Consider the following 14,014-nt stretch of genomic DNA (forward strand, 5'->3'; position numbering starts at 1 on the left):
GAATCTTCCTAAGAAATAGAACTCAACAATAACAACAACAAGAACAACAGAAAAACAAACAAAAAATGACCAACTAGTGAAATAAAACTCCCAACCCAAATCTGTCTGTCCAATTAATGAATTCTTTCAAATAATAAACACTCAAACAAACAAACTGTAAGTAATGAAAAGCCTTCTGAGAAGAGGAGAGAATTCTCAACACATCTTATGGGGGAGGGGTACTACTCTGATGCTGGAAGGGTTAATGACCTCTAGTGGATTGAGAAACTACAGAGAAAAAGTTGTCAGCTAGGATCTAGGATCCTGGGCTTCTCAAGAGAGTGTCAACACACCAGTCTCCCCTTGGTATTGGTATTTACAACTTTGAGTGTTCAGGGGAACAGATCTGCAGCCAGATTCTTCTACTCCCCAAACTTCCTTTTCTGTCTTATAAAATCCTCAACCTCCCTTCACTTGGTCACATAGTCTCTATTTCAGAAGCGATCACTGTCCTTCATTGTTCTGATTGAAAGACATTCTGTTTCCATAGAGGCTGGATTCCTCTGTTTTAAATTTTTTAAAAAACTTTTATTTAAATTTTTAAAAAAAAATTCTCAGTCCTGATCTTACAGTATCCAACCAAACATTACAAAAGAAGAAGAAGAAGAAGAAGAAGAAGAAGAAGAAGAAGAAGAAGAAGAAGAAGAAAAGAAAAGAAAAGAAAAGAAAAGAAAGAAAGAAAGAAAGAAAAAGACAAAAAAAGTAACTGGTTCACTGGTCCATTTGGCATAAATGTAGAAATGTTACTAATAACATATTATTAAATGGAAGCCCTCCAATACTATTTGTGAAAACTGTTATATATCATGACCAAGCAAAGTGAGTCCCAGGAATGCTTGGTCAGTTTAACGTTTAACACTGAATCAACTTAAAAAGAAAAAGTGGAAAATCATATTAGTTAATGGAGGAAACTGTGTATGTAAATTTAAAAAAATTTGCTACTAAAATTTGTAAAACGAAGGGACAGAGAGATGGTTTGATGATTAAGAGCACTTGTTCTTCCACAGGGCCTGAGCCTAGTTTCCAGAACCCACATCACAGTTGCAACTACCTTTAAGTTTAGCACTAGGAGATCCTGGGGCACCACAGATACATGGCACAAACATATAGATATACAAATAGAAGAAGTAAAATGCAATTCTAAATAAATAAACTAAATTAAAACTATAAGTCAATACTAAAAGAAATTAAGGAATACATAAATAAATAGAGGTATACTATGTGCATGGATAAGAATTTATAAAAATTAATAATATGATGAATATGGGCAAAGGATTTCAATAGATACTTTACTGGTGAAGGAGTGTAGACAGCCAAGATATATATATATATATATATATGGCAAGTTGATTAATGTCAGTAATCATTAGGAAAATCCACAAATTATTATTAGAAGCTTTTTTGTTTTTTATGAGAGAAAGAAGGGCATAGATCCAGATGCGAGGAGGAGAGGAATTGGCAGGCATAGAGAGAGGTGAACCATAATCAGGATATATTATTTGAGAAAAAAACTATTTTCAAGAAAAGAGAAAAAATCAACAAGGCAACAAATGGCTGAAAATGCAAGACTAGATACATTGTGATGGGATCATTTACCCAAGATGAATTGACTGCCTTCATGACAAACTCAAATGGTTGGTTCCCCTTCAAAAACGAATGTACAATGGAAGTTGAGGGTACGAACAGAATGATTGGAACCTACTTTATCGCCATAAAGAAAAGGAGTTAGCTATTCCTCAAGAATGAGAGATTAGAGACTTGTGTTAGAATATCAGCACAGAACAAATGGGGATGCATGCATAATTAAAAAATAAATCCAAATTAAAACTGCAATGAGCTACCTCTGTCACTAGCACTAAAGTTTAAAGTTTAGGTGAAGACGCAAAACAACAAAAATATCGTCCCTTGTTACTGAGAATCCCAGTGGTGCAGTCAGTCTAGAAGGAGCCTTAGTTGTTTTTTAAAAGTTAAGCATGCTTTCTGTTTTACCCAAAGACTATTTTGAGGATTTTGCCCAAGAAAAGTCATGGAGACGTGCTTACATGTTCTTAGTGATCTTCTTCTTGCTGGTTGCAAATTAAAAACAATCCAGGTATTCATTTGATACATAAAACATAAGACTTTGTGGCAAATAACTGTATACTATCCAGCAATGAAATAGAACTGATCTGTAGGTAACAAGGTAACCGATTCAACAAACTTCTTACTGAAAGAAACTGAGAACAAAAGGTTGTTTGTCCAGTCTTTTAAATGACTTGATGCAAAAGTTAAAACCTTAGAGACAAAACCACGTGGAGGATTCCCAGGGAGGAAAAGAAGGAGACTAACTGTAAAGAGACACCAAGAAACTGTTCGAGGTTCCACTAGTGTTCTGTAAGGAGCTGTGATCATCAGAACACTGCCAACACAGTATTACTCTGTATTGGGACTTTGTTGGGTACATTTGTCAAAACTCACGGAGTAAGGCCTGCAATTCAGTGGGTTTCATATTTAAATTGCATGTCCTGGAAGCTGACTGAAACAGTGTGCCCTCTACCTGATTTACTGGTAGAGGGTTGGGGAGGGTGGGTCCTTTTGCTGTAGTCACTGCCAGCTGTTGACTTCCCTAATTTTAGAAAGCTGCTGGTCTCTGTGGAGCACTCCAGGGAGATGGGAAGAAAGAAACAGCGCAGTAAGGTCTGAGGGCCTCTTGGGTGTCTGTGTGAGAAGGATGTCAAGAGTTGAGCCTTCTCAGCATGGCTCTGCACTGGAGGTTAATGCTGTCCTGGAAGAGAAGAAATGCTGTGCCTACTACAGTCAAAGGAGCTAACCGTAGGGAGCAGGCTGGGACACAGAGGCGTCTCTGACAGTGCCTTTAGCACGTGGAGGAACACCTGCTCTGGAGTTGTCTGCTTGAAAATGTCTGCTTTACAGGATAGGAGGTCTCAGACATGACCCCATATGCCTGTTTTCTACACATCTGTGGGACATGAACTTTGAAGGCCACATTTCAACTGCAGGGCCTTGTAATTGGAGCTATGGTCAGTCCCGTGACAATCTCTCGTAACTTCCCTAGGAATATGTCAAAGTCCTAGGCCACCAGTGCTATACAGTACCTTATTATAGCTAGGGTGACTGCATGTATAGTCGCTTGAGATGAAGTTAGTCTATAGGAAGGTGAGACTACCATAAAGGATCAGAGAGGCTGGGCCTGGGAGATGGTTCAGCGGTCAGTGTCTGTCTTTCAGGCCTGAGGACCTGAGCTCAAGCCCCAAAACTCATATAAACTAGAAGTTGCCTGTGTGTAGTTCCAGTGCTCAGGAGGCAGAGATGGTGGATCTCAGAGCTTTCTGGTTGGCTAGTCTAGGAGAATCAGGGAGTTCCAGGCCCTTGAGATATTTTCTCAAAATCAAATAGGTGGATGGTATCTCAAAAGTGATACCTAAGGTTGGCCTCTAGCCTGCACACACACATTTTCCCTCTCCCTCTCCCTCTCCCTCTCCCTCTCCCTCTCTCTCTCCCTTTCCCTCCCTCCCTCCTTCCCCCCTCTTTCTGTGTGTGTGTGTGTGTGTGTGTGTGTGTGTGAGAGAGAGAGAGAGAGAGAGAGAGAGAGAGAGAGAGAGAGAGAGAGAGAGAGAGAGATTGGAGGCTTGCTACAATAGATTGAGGATCCACTGGGAACTGGGTGCATTAGAAAGCTGAAAGCTTCCCCAATGCATTCAGAGAGCTGGACCTCCATGAAGTGTGGCCTTCAAATCCCATGTCCCACAAATGTGTAGAAAAAAATGCACAGGGGCTCGTGTCTGAGACCTCCTATCTTGCTAAGCAGACATATTCAAACATTGTGTCCTCAAACTTTTGGCCTCCACAAAGAATTAATAACACATTTCTGTTGTTCTGAGGTCCCTGAAAACCGTTGCCATCCAGCAATGGCATTATTAGCCTTGTGCCTTTTCAGGAATTCTGCACTCTGGCAATGCTGGGCTGTGGCACTTGTCTGTGGGTGGCAGATGCCTTTAAAGTGGCTGTTTACTGGTTAGTTCTCAGAGAGCAAGGATAAGATACACCACAAGTTAGAAGGATCTGGAGATGCTGAGATGTGTTGGGGACACAGAAGACCTGAGATTTCACCTTGGGAAGCACAGTGAACTTCTCTTTTATGTCCCCAGTAGAGCTTGGTAAGTGGCCAATCATAAAGTGTGAAGTGCCAGCTGGTATGCAAAGGGTGCAGTGGAGAGACTACTCCCTACCCATCCACGACATGGTGCCCTGCATGCTAACTTTTTGTTAACACACTCAACCCTGGCTCAGCAAAGGAGAAAGTGGTCAAGCTCACTTGAAACTCCTATTTTAATATGAATATTTTATCAAAATTTGGGAGAATTTTATATCTATTTGAAATATATTTTTTTATCATATTTACCTTCTCGTCCTCTGTTCTGGATCTATCATCCACTCCTCCAAATTTCATGTCACTTCTGTGTGTTTATAACCCTCTGAGTCTAATTTGTGATGTTTATATAGCCATGAGTGTAGGTATTCTTAGGAGCATGTGGGCCCCTCTCTAAATCAGGTACTGGGCTTATGGCCAGCAGGGAAGCCTTGGTGGATTCATTAACAAATATATTTTTTAAAATCATATGTGTGAGAGAAATTCTGGATAGATGGATGGATGGATGGAAGGATGAATTGATGAATCGATACGTAGGTAGGTAGATGGGTGGATAGACAGATGGCTGGATGGCTGGATGGCTGGATGACTGGATGGATGGATGGATGGTTGGGTTTATGGGTAGAAGTATGGACATGTTGGTGGGTGGATGGAAAGATGGATGAATAGGCAGGTGGATGGTTGATGATTGGATGGATGGATGGATAGACGGATGAAACATAGAGATGATGTATGAGTAGATGTATGCACGTATGTATATATATATGTGTGGATAGGTAGGTGAGTGAGTGGATGAATAGATAGATGGATAAATGTATGGGTGGGTGAATGGGCAGATATATGGGTAAGTGGTGGATAAATAGGTGTAGGAGTAGACAGATGGGTGTATGAATGGGTAGATGGATGGATGGGTGGGTGCACAACTGAATGAGTGCAGATAGATGGATGGGTAGTTTGAAGGGTGAGTAGACATCTGGGTGGAAGAATTTGCCTCAACTCTGGCAAGAGGCAAAATAATGGCTGGATGGCCCAAAAGGTGTATGCATGTCTGGAGAGAGGGAAATCTGGAGGACGTAAGTGCCTGCTTGTATATCCTTTGATCGTCCTCAAATCAGAGTACATGATAGATTGAGATTTTATACATTTAATATTTCCTTCCAACTCCGGGTGCTTCACATCTGGATAAAAGGGGCTATAAATCTCTGCAGGCAGAAGGGGGCTAGCCCTCCCTTTCCACCCGCTCACTGAGCTCTCACTTAGAAATCCAGCCGAACAGTCAATGATGAATCACAGCATCTGTGGGACAGTCCAGATAAGCACCGATTTGCATTTCCATGTGATCACTTGCTGCTCTTGGCATTTTCAAATTACCTTAGAGCCACGCTAATTCTGTTGCCACCTACTGCCACTCTGCGCCCAAGTGACCGGGTGATGGGGATTCGAGTGGCAAGTTTGTTTGGCTTTTCAGGCACGTTGAGTGCTCCCTTTGGGTATCCGGAGGCATATGGAGAGAGAGAAACCTTGTGGAGAGTGAGCTTGTTGGAACTCTCCCCGAAAGTTGACAGCTTCCAATCCACCCTGCCTTTGTGTTCTCTATGTCTGCCAGTTGCTTAATAGTAAAACTAAGCATTAATCACTCTCCCCTGTGTTCCACCTTACACAGTGGGAGAGTCGTCCCTGCAGGTAACTGAGTCTCCCTCTCTACCACAGGAACTATGTGTGCCCGGGGGAGGCTGGCAGCAGCAGGCACCATATGGCTGCCATGGAGGCGGTCTTTTGGGGAGAAGGGAAATCTTGGAGAAGCTCTACAGGCTGGATGGAACTCCCCAGCCCTGAAGAGGAAGCTCTTGTCTGGCACTTGCCTGTAGCTGTCTCAGTGGTCACAGCTCCTTCGAAGAGACTTCATGTGGCCAAGAGGACAGTTTTTCACCCAGCATTGGGGACTCGGTAAGAAGGGAGAGGGTGTTAACTGGAGGAAGAATGAATCCTGATGTGTCTAAGCAGGACTCCTTTACTGAAATATCTCCGGACAAAGAAATTTCACAGTCTAATGTAATCCCCTCTCCTCTGTTTCCTCCAGCCTTCCCAATCCAGGGAGTTTTTAACACTAATCAGTAGTACTTCTTGCTAAAGTGCAAATCCATTTCCCTGCCCAGACACAGACTTCACATCCTTCACACAAAATCTCAGAGTGCTATCCAATACATTGATGGCGAGCCCTTTGAAAATGAGAATTAATTTCTGTTTCTCTATCTTAATTTACATTTGTTCATCTCCCAAGGATTCACTCTTTAACCCTTCCATCAGCCCCCGTCTCCCCCAACCCTTTCAGAAATCTTACATTGAAGTTTTTCTCAGGTTCCCTTAGGTTCCGATATTTCACGTTGACGGATAGATAGAGCATCTGTATCAAATGAATTGTCTACAGTGACTTTTAGATCGTCTGACCAACAGTACAGTGTGGGGCCATTCCAAAGAAGGACACAAGTTTGGGTGACAGGAAAGCTGCAGAATTTTTTCAAGTTCTATTTGTACTTGAGAAGACAGCACAGTTGATAAAATGGTAAGCACAAGGAGACCCGAGTTTATATCTCTGCCAGCCACATAAAGACCTCAGTGTAGTGGCATATGCCTGTCATCCCAGGGCTGGGTTGGAGAAAACATGAGCTTGTTTGCAGTCAGCCTAATGAACAATCCAGGTTCAGTGAGAGACTCTGTCTCAAAATGCAAGGTAGAGAGAGACTGAAGGAACACTCAACATCAAACTCTGGCTTCCATATGCACACACGTGCATAAGTATGTGCACTCTCTCACCTGCACAGATGCAATGTACATAGGTACATCACACACACAGTGTTCTGTCTGCTGTCTCCCTCTCTTCATTCCCTGCATGCAGTATGTTTTTAAAACTTCCTCTTTTCTGTGGTAGGAACACTTCATGTGAGATTCAACTTCCAACACGTCTAAGTATGTGACACAGTGCTGTTGGCCACAGCGGCAACGCTCTGCTCTGTTCTTTATAGCTGCTTCATCTCGCCTGAGTAAAGCTTACTCCTCTTTGATTAGTAACTCTGCAGCTCCCTCTTTCCAGCTCCCGACAACCACTGTTGGACTCTGGTCCAGTGAACTGGACCTGAACAGATAAACCTTACAGTCTGCAGCTTCCCGTGACTCCTTCTTTTCACCCATCATGGTACCGACGTCTGCCATGCTGCCTGCTGCAGACACTCTTTCCAAGGCTACACAGGATGGGCTTGTGTGGATCCACCCTGGTCCCTGTATCCATTTCACCATAGATGGACGTCAGCTCATTTCTCCGTGTTGGCTGTTGGGAATGACTTCACATTGGACACGGGACTGCTAACGGGCCTGAGATTTTGATTTCAGTTCTTTTAGATAAATACTCAGGAGACTTCTGAATTCTAAGACCTTCTCGTGTTTTTAAGGAACTTCCATCCTGCATACCTTAGCTTTCCCACTGACATTCTAAGGGCTCTGGACTCTAAGCATCTCACTAGTGGTTGGTTTTTGTTCTTAAATACAGTCTTCTGGCAGATGTGAGGCGATGCCTCACCATGGATTTGACTCTCATTTTTCTGATGAGCACTGCTTTGGGGTATCTTCTATGCATCTGCTGATCATTGTTTCCCTTAGAGAATCATGTATCCAAGTCTTCATGCCATGGTTTTGAATAGAATGACCATGATTTCTGCTATTGAATTGTGGGAGTCCCCAACAAATTATAGAATTAACCCCTTATCAGCCACAGGGTTACCATTCTCCTAGGTGGCCTTTATGCTTTGCCTGCATTCCCTAGGCTGTCCTCCTGTTCTGTTTACTGTTGCATTTCTATTTTTGTTTAATCTTCATCCTTTTTTCTAACTCACTCACAAATAAAAATGTCGTACTGTTGGTTTCAGGAAGCCACTCCAACTCTTGCTGTAATCTCAGCTCTATACTGTTCAGTAAACTTTTGTACAGTTAGAATGGCTGTGTGGTATTCTCTGGTCCTACCAGAGCCAGACAAGGAGGCCTGGCCATGCAGTGCTCCTGTTTCTATACTCTAATAAGGAAAAGTAAAACAAGCCTATTTGTAATTAAGAATAATAACAAAAACTTACTTTAGGAGGCAAAATTTGAAAGCCATGAGACATTGACAAGAGCATTAAAGTAAGCACAAACAAATTGCATGGATGAGCCTATCGGTTCAAAATAAATCTCATCAGTATCCCAATGTCATTTTTTAAAGAAGCAAAACAACAATTCTATAATTTATATAGATCCAGGCTTGGTGGATTCCTCTTGCCAAGGGACTGGGGGAACTGAGGCAGAAGGCTAAATAACTGAAAACCAGCCTCAGCTAGTTACATAGCATGTCTGTGTTTTAAAAACCAAACCAGGGCGGTGGGATGGCTCAGGAGGTGAAAGCACTTACCAGGCAGGGTTGACATTCCGAGCCCCAACCCCCGGAACTCACAGTGAGAGAAGAGAGCCTGTTCTTGTGAGCATGCCAGGGAATGCCCATGTCTGAACTCACTCATACACACACAGTGTTAATAAAAATAAACAAGTAACACGCACGCACGCACGCACGCACGCACGCACGCACGCACGCACGCACGCACGCACGCACGCACGCACGCACGCACGCACGCACGCACGCACGCACGCACCAAAGAAATGACAAAGCAAACACAGCGCAGCACCTCCATCCTGGAAAGTCCAACCAAAGAACAACGGGGGAGGCAGTACATTCCATTCCTGGCTTCAAGACATATTACAGAGCTGTAGCAATCAAACAGTTTGATTGTGGCAGAAACAGAGACCAGTGGAAGAGAATAAAGAGCACAGAAATAAATGCGCACAAACACCACAAACTGGTTTTCACTCTAGATGCCAAGAACACACCATGGGTGCAGAACACCGACTATTCAGTAAACGGTGTTGTGAAGCTGGGTGTGTGCTCACAAAAGGCTGGATCCGGACCCTTATCTTAGTTCCCAGACAAAAAACAAACTCTGAAATGGATCAAAAATTTAAATATAAGACCTGGCATTTCATAACTCGTAGGACAAAAGAGAGGGTGGAAGGACCATGACATTGCTCTTAATGATTTCAAAAACACTGTGCGGAAAGCACAGACCGTGAAACTGAAGAAAAGCACATGGGGGTTCCTCAGACAAACCGCTCACAGAGTGACATCACAGCATTCTTTCTGAATGGCTTTTCCTTCCGCATCCTGGTTTCGGTGTTTGCCCACTGAGGGGCAGGTGCCTGGATTTGGGGCACTCAACCCCACTCTCCTATGTTTACCACCAGCTATACAAAGAGGCATGAAAATGTGAACTGCTTTCAGTTCATTGGATAGAAATATATTGTAGTGGATCTAAGCTTATCATTTTAAAAATTCTAGGTAACAACTGGTTGAATGTCACCAATTTCATGTGGTTGGATCTAATGCGCTCAAATCTGATTTAGACTAATTTAGGGGAAATGACACCTCCTGCTTCCTAGTCCCTCAGTGAGGGGTGGGATCTCATGTGCCCTTCCCTGCCTGAGCTGGAATGCTTATTGGCCTCATCTCTTGCAGGTCTTATGCTGGCAGCAGTGACTTCATGGGTGTGGTGGCCATGTCGGATCCAGAAGACGCCGCTTCAGCCTTCACCATCCAATTCTTGCATTCTTTCCTCTGCTTCTTCTGTGCTGTTCCCAGAGCCTCAGAGGGAGCGACATAGATGTCTAATTTAGGGCTTAGAGCCCACCAGTCACTTGCTCTCCACACTTGGATCAGCTGTGAGTGTCGCCCTGACTGCCAGCTACTGGGAGCAGAGTGTTCCTTTAAGCGGCTCTAAATAATTTCCTTTTGACTTGCAGATATGATTAGTTCCCTTCACAAATCCTTCCTTTGGAAGAGGGGAGGTGTACGGCCAAAGTTTACTTGTCTGAATTACTTCTTATTCCAAAAGAGTAGGTTCCAAATCAACGTTGCTGACTGCTCTATTCAGTCAGCTCAAGGACGGCCAGTAGGTTAACAAAAATCAATGAGGAGTGAGCCTCAGAAGTGTCAGAGAAGGGCAAACATATTTGACAAAAAAAAAAAAAATACATGGGGCTTGAACAATGAGGTTTGCTTGCCTCTGCTGCTCACATACTAGTTCTGAAGGTGGCTTCAGAGGCCAAGCTCAAGCACAGTTCCCAGTAATCATAAACAAGGAGTCGGCAGCCGGGAGACCACAGAGCCGCCTCAGGAACAACCTCATGGAAATGTACCAACTCCACCTGTTATGGTTTTCAAAAAGGCTTGTCCATGCTTGTTGCCTGGAAAAGCACAGAAGGTCCTCAACTTAGCAGGGTTTGACAGGATTTTTCAGTGTTACGGCGGTGCTAAAGTGACATGCATCAAGCAGCAAGTGTGTGATGAATATTGGATTATTGTCTGCTACCGGGCTAGCAATGTGAGCTGCTCTCTTCTGCTGCTGGGCAGTAGCAGAGGGCTGCAGTTTCCAGTCAGCCACGTGACCCTACAGGGAACAACTGGGACCTCTCGGTGCACTGTGTTCATGAGTTTGGATGGTCCACAGATTAGATATATTGGCTTATCAGGGTACAAATCTATCATAATTTGAGGGGCATCTGTACTGAGCTCTAGAAGATGTTTTTAGAGTCCCTTTCCAGTAACAGTATGTTATCGTCCATATCTAAGTGCATACACAAGTGATTTGATCAATTTTCTGCTTACTTCAGACTCTATGAGATACATAAGTGGATGAAAGATGGAGGACTGGATGAGGACGGGGAAGGAGCAAACATTTAAATAAACAAGGGTTGATGCACTTTGACAGAACCATCACTGGGTTGCACTGGTTATTCTTCTCTATGCTGTGACTAAATGCCAGACGGAGAGCATCTCAGGAGAGGAAGGGTTTGCTTTGCCTCACTGTTGCCTCACAGGAGGGAACAACACAGCAGTAGGAGTGTTAGGCAACCGGTCACATCTCGTTTGCAGTCACAGAGTGGAAGAAAGAGGGGCCAGGCCATCCAACTCCAAGGATCCCACTGATTCATGTCCTACAGTGAGGCTCCATCTTCTGAAGGTTCCACAACCTTTGTGACTGGTCCCTCCACCTGGGAACCAAGTGTTTAGACACATGGACCCGTGGGGCATATTTTATATCAAAACTGCAACAAGGGTAAAATTATGGAGTGAACCTGTGGTATATGGCAAGCTCTGTCCTCACTCACCACATTTTCTGGACAGTACCCTTTCTGATTAAAGATGAGGGACCTACACAACACCATTTGTTTCCTCTGCTGATGACCCAGAGTCAAATCTTTCTTCATGGGCTTTTCCCCCTTGTTGCTTTGAGAAGCCCAGTAGAACTTATCAGAGAAGTAAGTCTGGTTAAGCTATTATAAAAGCCTGTAACCTGTTCAGTTACAGGTCTCCACTAGAAGTGGGAATGAAGTAGCAGTGGCTACATGTTAAAAACAAGCAAGTGGTTATTAATTTAAAGAGTGGAGGAAAAGGCTGTGGATGGAACTGTATTGGATCCTCACCACAGCTCATGACTTAAAACATTTGCCAAAATGCATAGACCTGTAGCTTGTCTTTGCTACTGTGTGGATTCTTTTCCCCACCCTTTATGTCCCTGGGTTTACTCTCTATTACTACATAGGAGAGAAAGGAGGACAGAGGAGAGAAGACAGAGAGAGAGAGTCCTAAATCTAATTTCTTTTGTTTCTTCTGTAAGTATGACTACTAATGGACTGCAACCACCACCACTACCTCTGCCCAATGACCAACAACCACCAACCCTGCCTACTGGGACTCTAGCATTTGTATACCCTCTGAAATGTTCCCAGAAACTATGTGCAGCTGGCAAAAATACGCCTCTGCTAGAGCACGAGGCAAATCATAGTTAGCTGCTGTGGTCAGTGTGAAGCAGTCCCATATCTCCACACCCCAGGATTAAAACAAAAACACTTTCTTCTAATATTTCTGTGGGTTCCTTTTTAAAATAAAGAAACCAAAATTCTGAAATAGTCACTTCATAGACCTGTATACCGAAGTGTTTCCACTGTATGTAAATTGGAAAGAGCTAACTGAATAAGAGATGAATCAGGTTTTCTTTTGTTCCCCGCTGCCTAGATGCCCTGGTGGGAAGTTCTTGGATCTTCTCATACCTCAGTCACTAACAGTACTCTGTCTGCAGAATCCTTGCCCATAGGCAATGTCCTCTCACACGTTGTCCATGAAGGCAAGACTAGCTGCCTAGCATAAGGACTGTATATGTTTTTGTTTTGATTTTAAGACTTTGTATAGTCACTTGCCTAGAAAAATATATAAGGTCCTTAATTTATAATAGTTTGACCTCCCAGCTTTACCATGGTACAAAAGCAATTATATACATCAAGCAGACGTTGCATTTTGTGTGGTGAATTGACATTTCTCCCCAGGCTGTTGTTATGAGCTATGGGCCCTTTGTGCAAAGCTGGACAGCGGCAGCTACCCGGTGGGCCTTGATTGTACATACTGCTACTCTAAACCAAAGTTCCCAAATTTGTTCTTGGCTGAGATTCATTCATTTGTTCAGGAACTGCATTCTAAACACCTACTGTGTGCCAAGGATGGTGCTAGGAATTGTACAGGAACAAGATACGATCTCTGCACGAAAGCTGGTTGACTGAGCGAGAGCCAGACATGTAAACAAATAATTACAGCACAGTGTAATTAGTGCTAATGGAGGCATGGGCAAAGAGCTGTGAGGCATGGAGGAGGAGTGACTACCTCAGCCTCAGTCTCAAGACTCCAGCTGTGCTAAGACAGTCCGTGCCATTGTTTTTGCTTGCAAAATAGAGGCATTGCCCAAAAGTGATATCGCATGAGTCCACCACACACAGAGACACATCCCCATCCTGGAATGGACAATACCATCCTTGTTCCCAGAGGCTCTTGCCTGGACCCCAAATGTTAAACAGCCTGGGTACTATTTGATTTGGCCCCACCTATGATGGGTTTGGTAGTAGCTGTGGGTGAATTTCTGCATCTTGCTAGGATATTTCTTGGTGCCTTTTCCTCACAGCCTGCAGCAGTTTGGGCTGTCTGACTGTTACCATGGTAACAGGAATCTCTTCCCATCTTCCACAAGTGCATGGTGCTTCTTTGCTGGGGAGTGTGGGTCCTTGACCAGCACCCTAGCTCAGTTATAGGCTCCAGGTCATCTTTTCTGGGCTGTATCAGGGTCTTTATTTATTCCAGACCAACAGCATCTTGGGAACAAGTGGACTCCCTTGTCCAGGTCTCACCCCACAACCCCTGCCCCCACTAGCCATTGATTTTAATGAGCTACCTAGTGGCTCAGAGTAAATGAGACTGAGGAGGTCCTGAATGTCCAGGTTGTCGTCTGCCAAGAAGAAAATGGTCACAAGGGAGATATGAACTGGGAGCTGGATCTGGACAGGTGAATGTGGTAAGTTGGGGGAGTAGTTTGAATGGCAGAGCCTTGTGTGAGTTGTAAATAAGAAAACTACAGATGAATAGACTGAGGAGAGATGTATAGAAGACACATTTGGTTACAAAACTGTACAAAAGAAGCAGAAGATGGGGTCCATAGGGTCCCTTGGCAGCTTTTACTTCTACCCTTGGGCCAATGGGTGTCAGGAACAGGAAAGATCTCTCACACCCTTCTGCCAGTCTGCTCATTGACTAAATCTTTCTGAAGATGAAAAGGCTCTATCTAAAGAGGTGAGCTCCAAGGCAAATTATCAAGTGATGGCCACATGGTCTATAGTCATGTAGTGAGCAGTCAAGGATGGGAGAAGGTT

The 14,014-nt window shown here is 43.7% G+C and overlaps 1 protein-coding gene across 4 annotated transcripts in view; it reads left to right on the forward strand.

The window, feature by feature from the left end:
- The window catches only part of LOC134486747 (uncharacterized), a 281,727-nt gene extending 270,694 nt beyond the window's left edge, over positions 1-11,033 (forward strand). For all 4 annotated transcript variants that reach the window (XR_015686429.1, XR_015686430.1, XR_015686424.1 and 1 more), the window contains 2 exons: positions 5,900-6,136; positions 9,780-11,033. The gene's annotated coding sequence lies outside the window, so the exon portion shown is untranslated. The remainder of the gene's footprint in view (positions 1-5,899; positions 6,137-9,779) is intronic.
- Positions 11,034-14,014: the final 2,981 nt, after the last annotated feature.

The sequence above is a fragment of the Rattus norvegicus genome, chromosome 4, assembly GCF_021556685.1.
Source record: "Rattus norvegicus strain SHRSP/BbbUtx chromosome 4, alternate assembly SHRSP_T2T, whole genome shotgun sequence".
NCBI classification, from domain to species: Eukaryota; Metazoa; Chordata; class Mammalia; order Rodentia; family Muridae; genus Rattus; species Rattus norvegicus.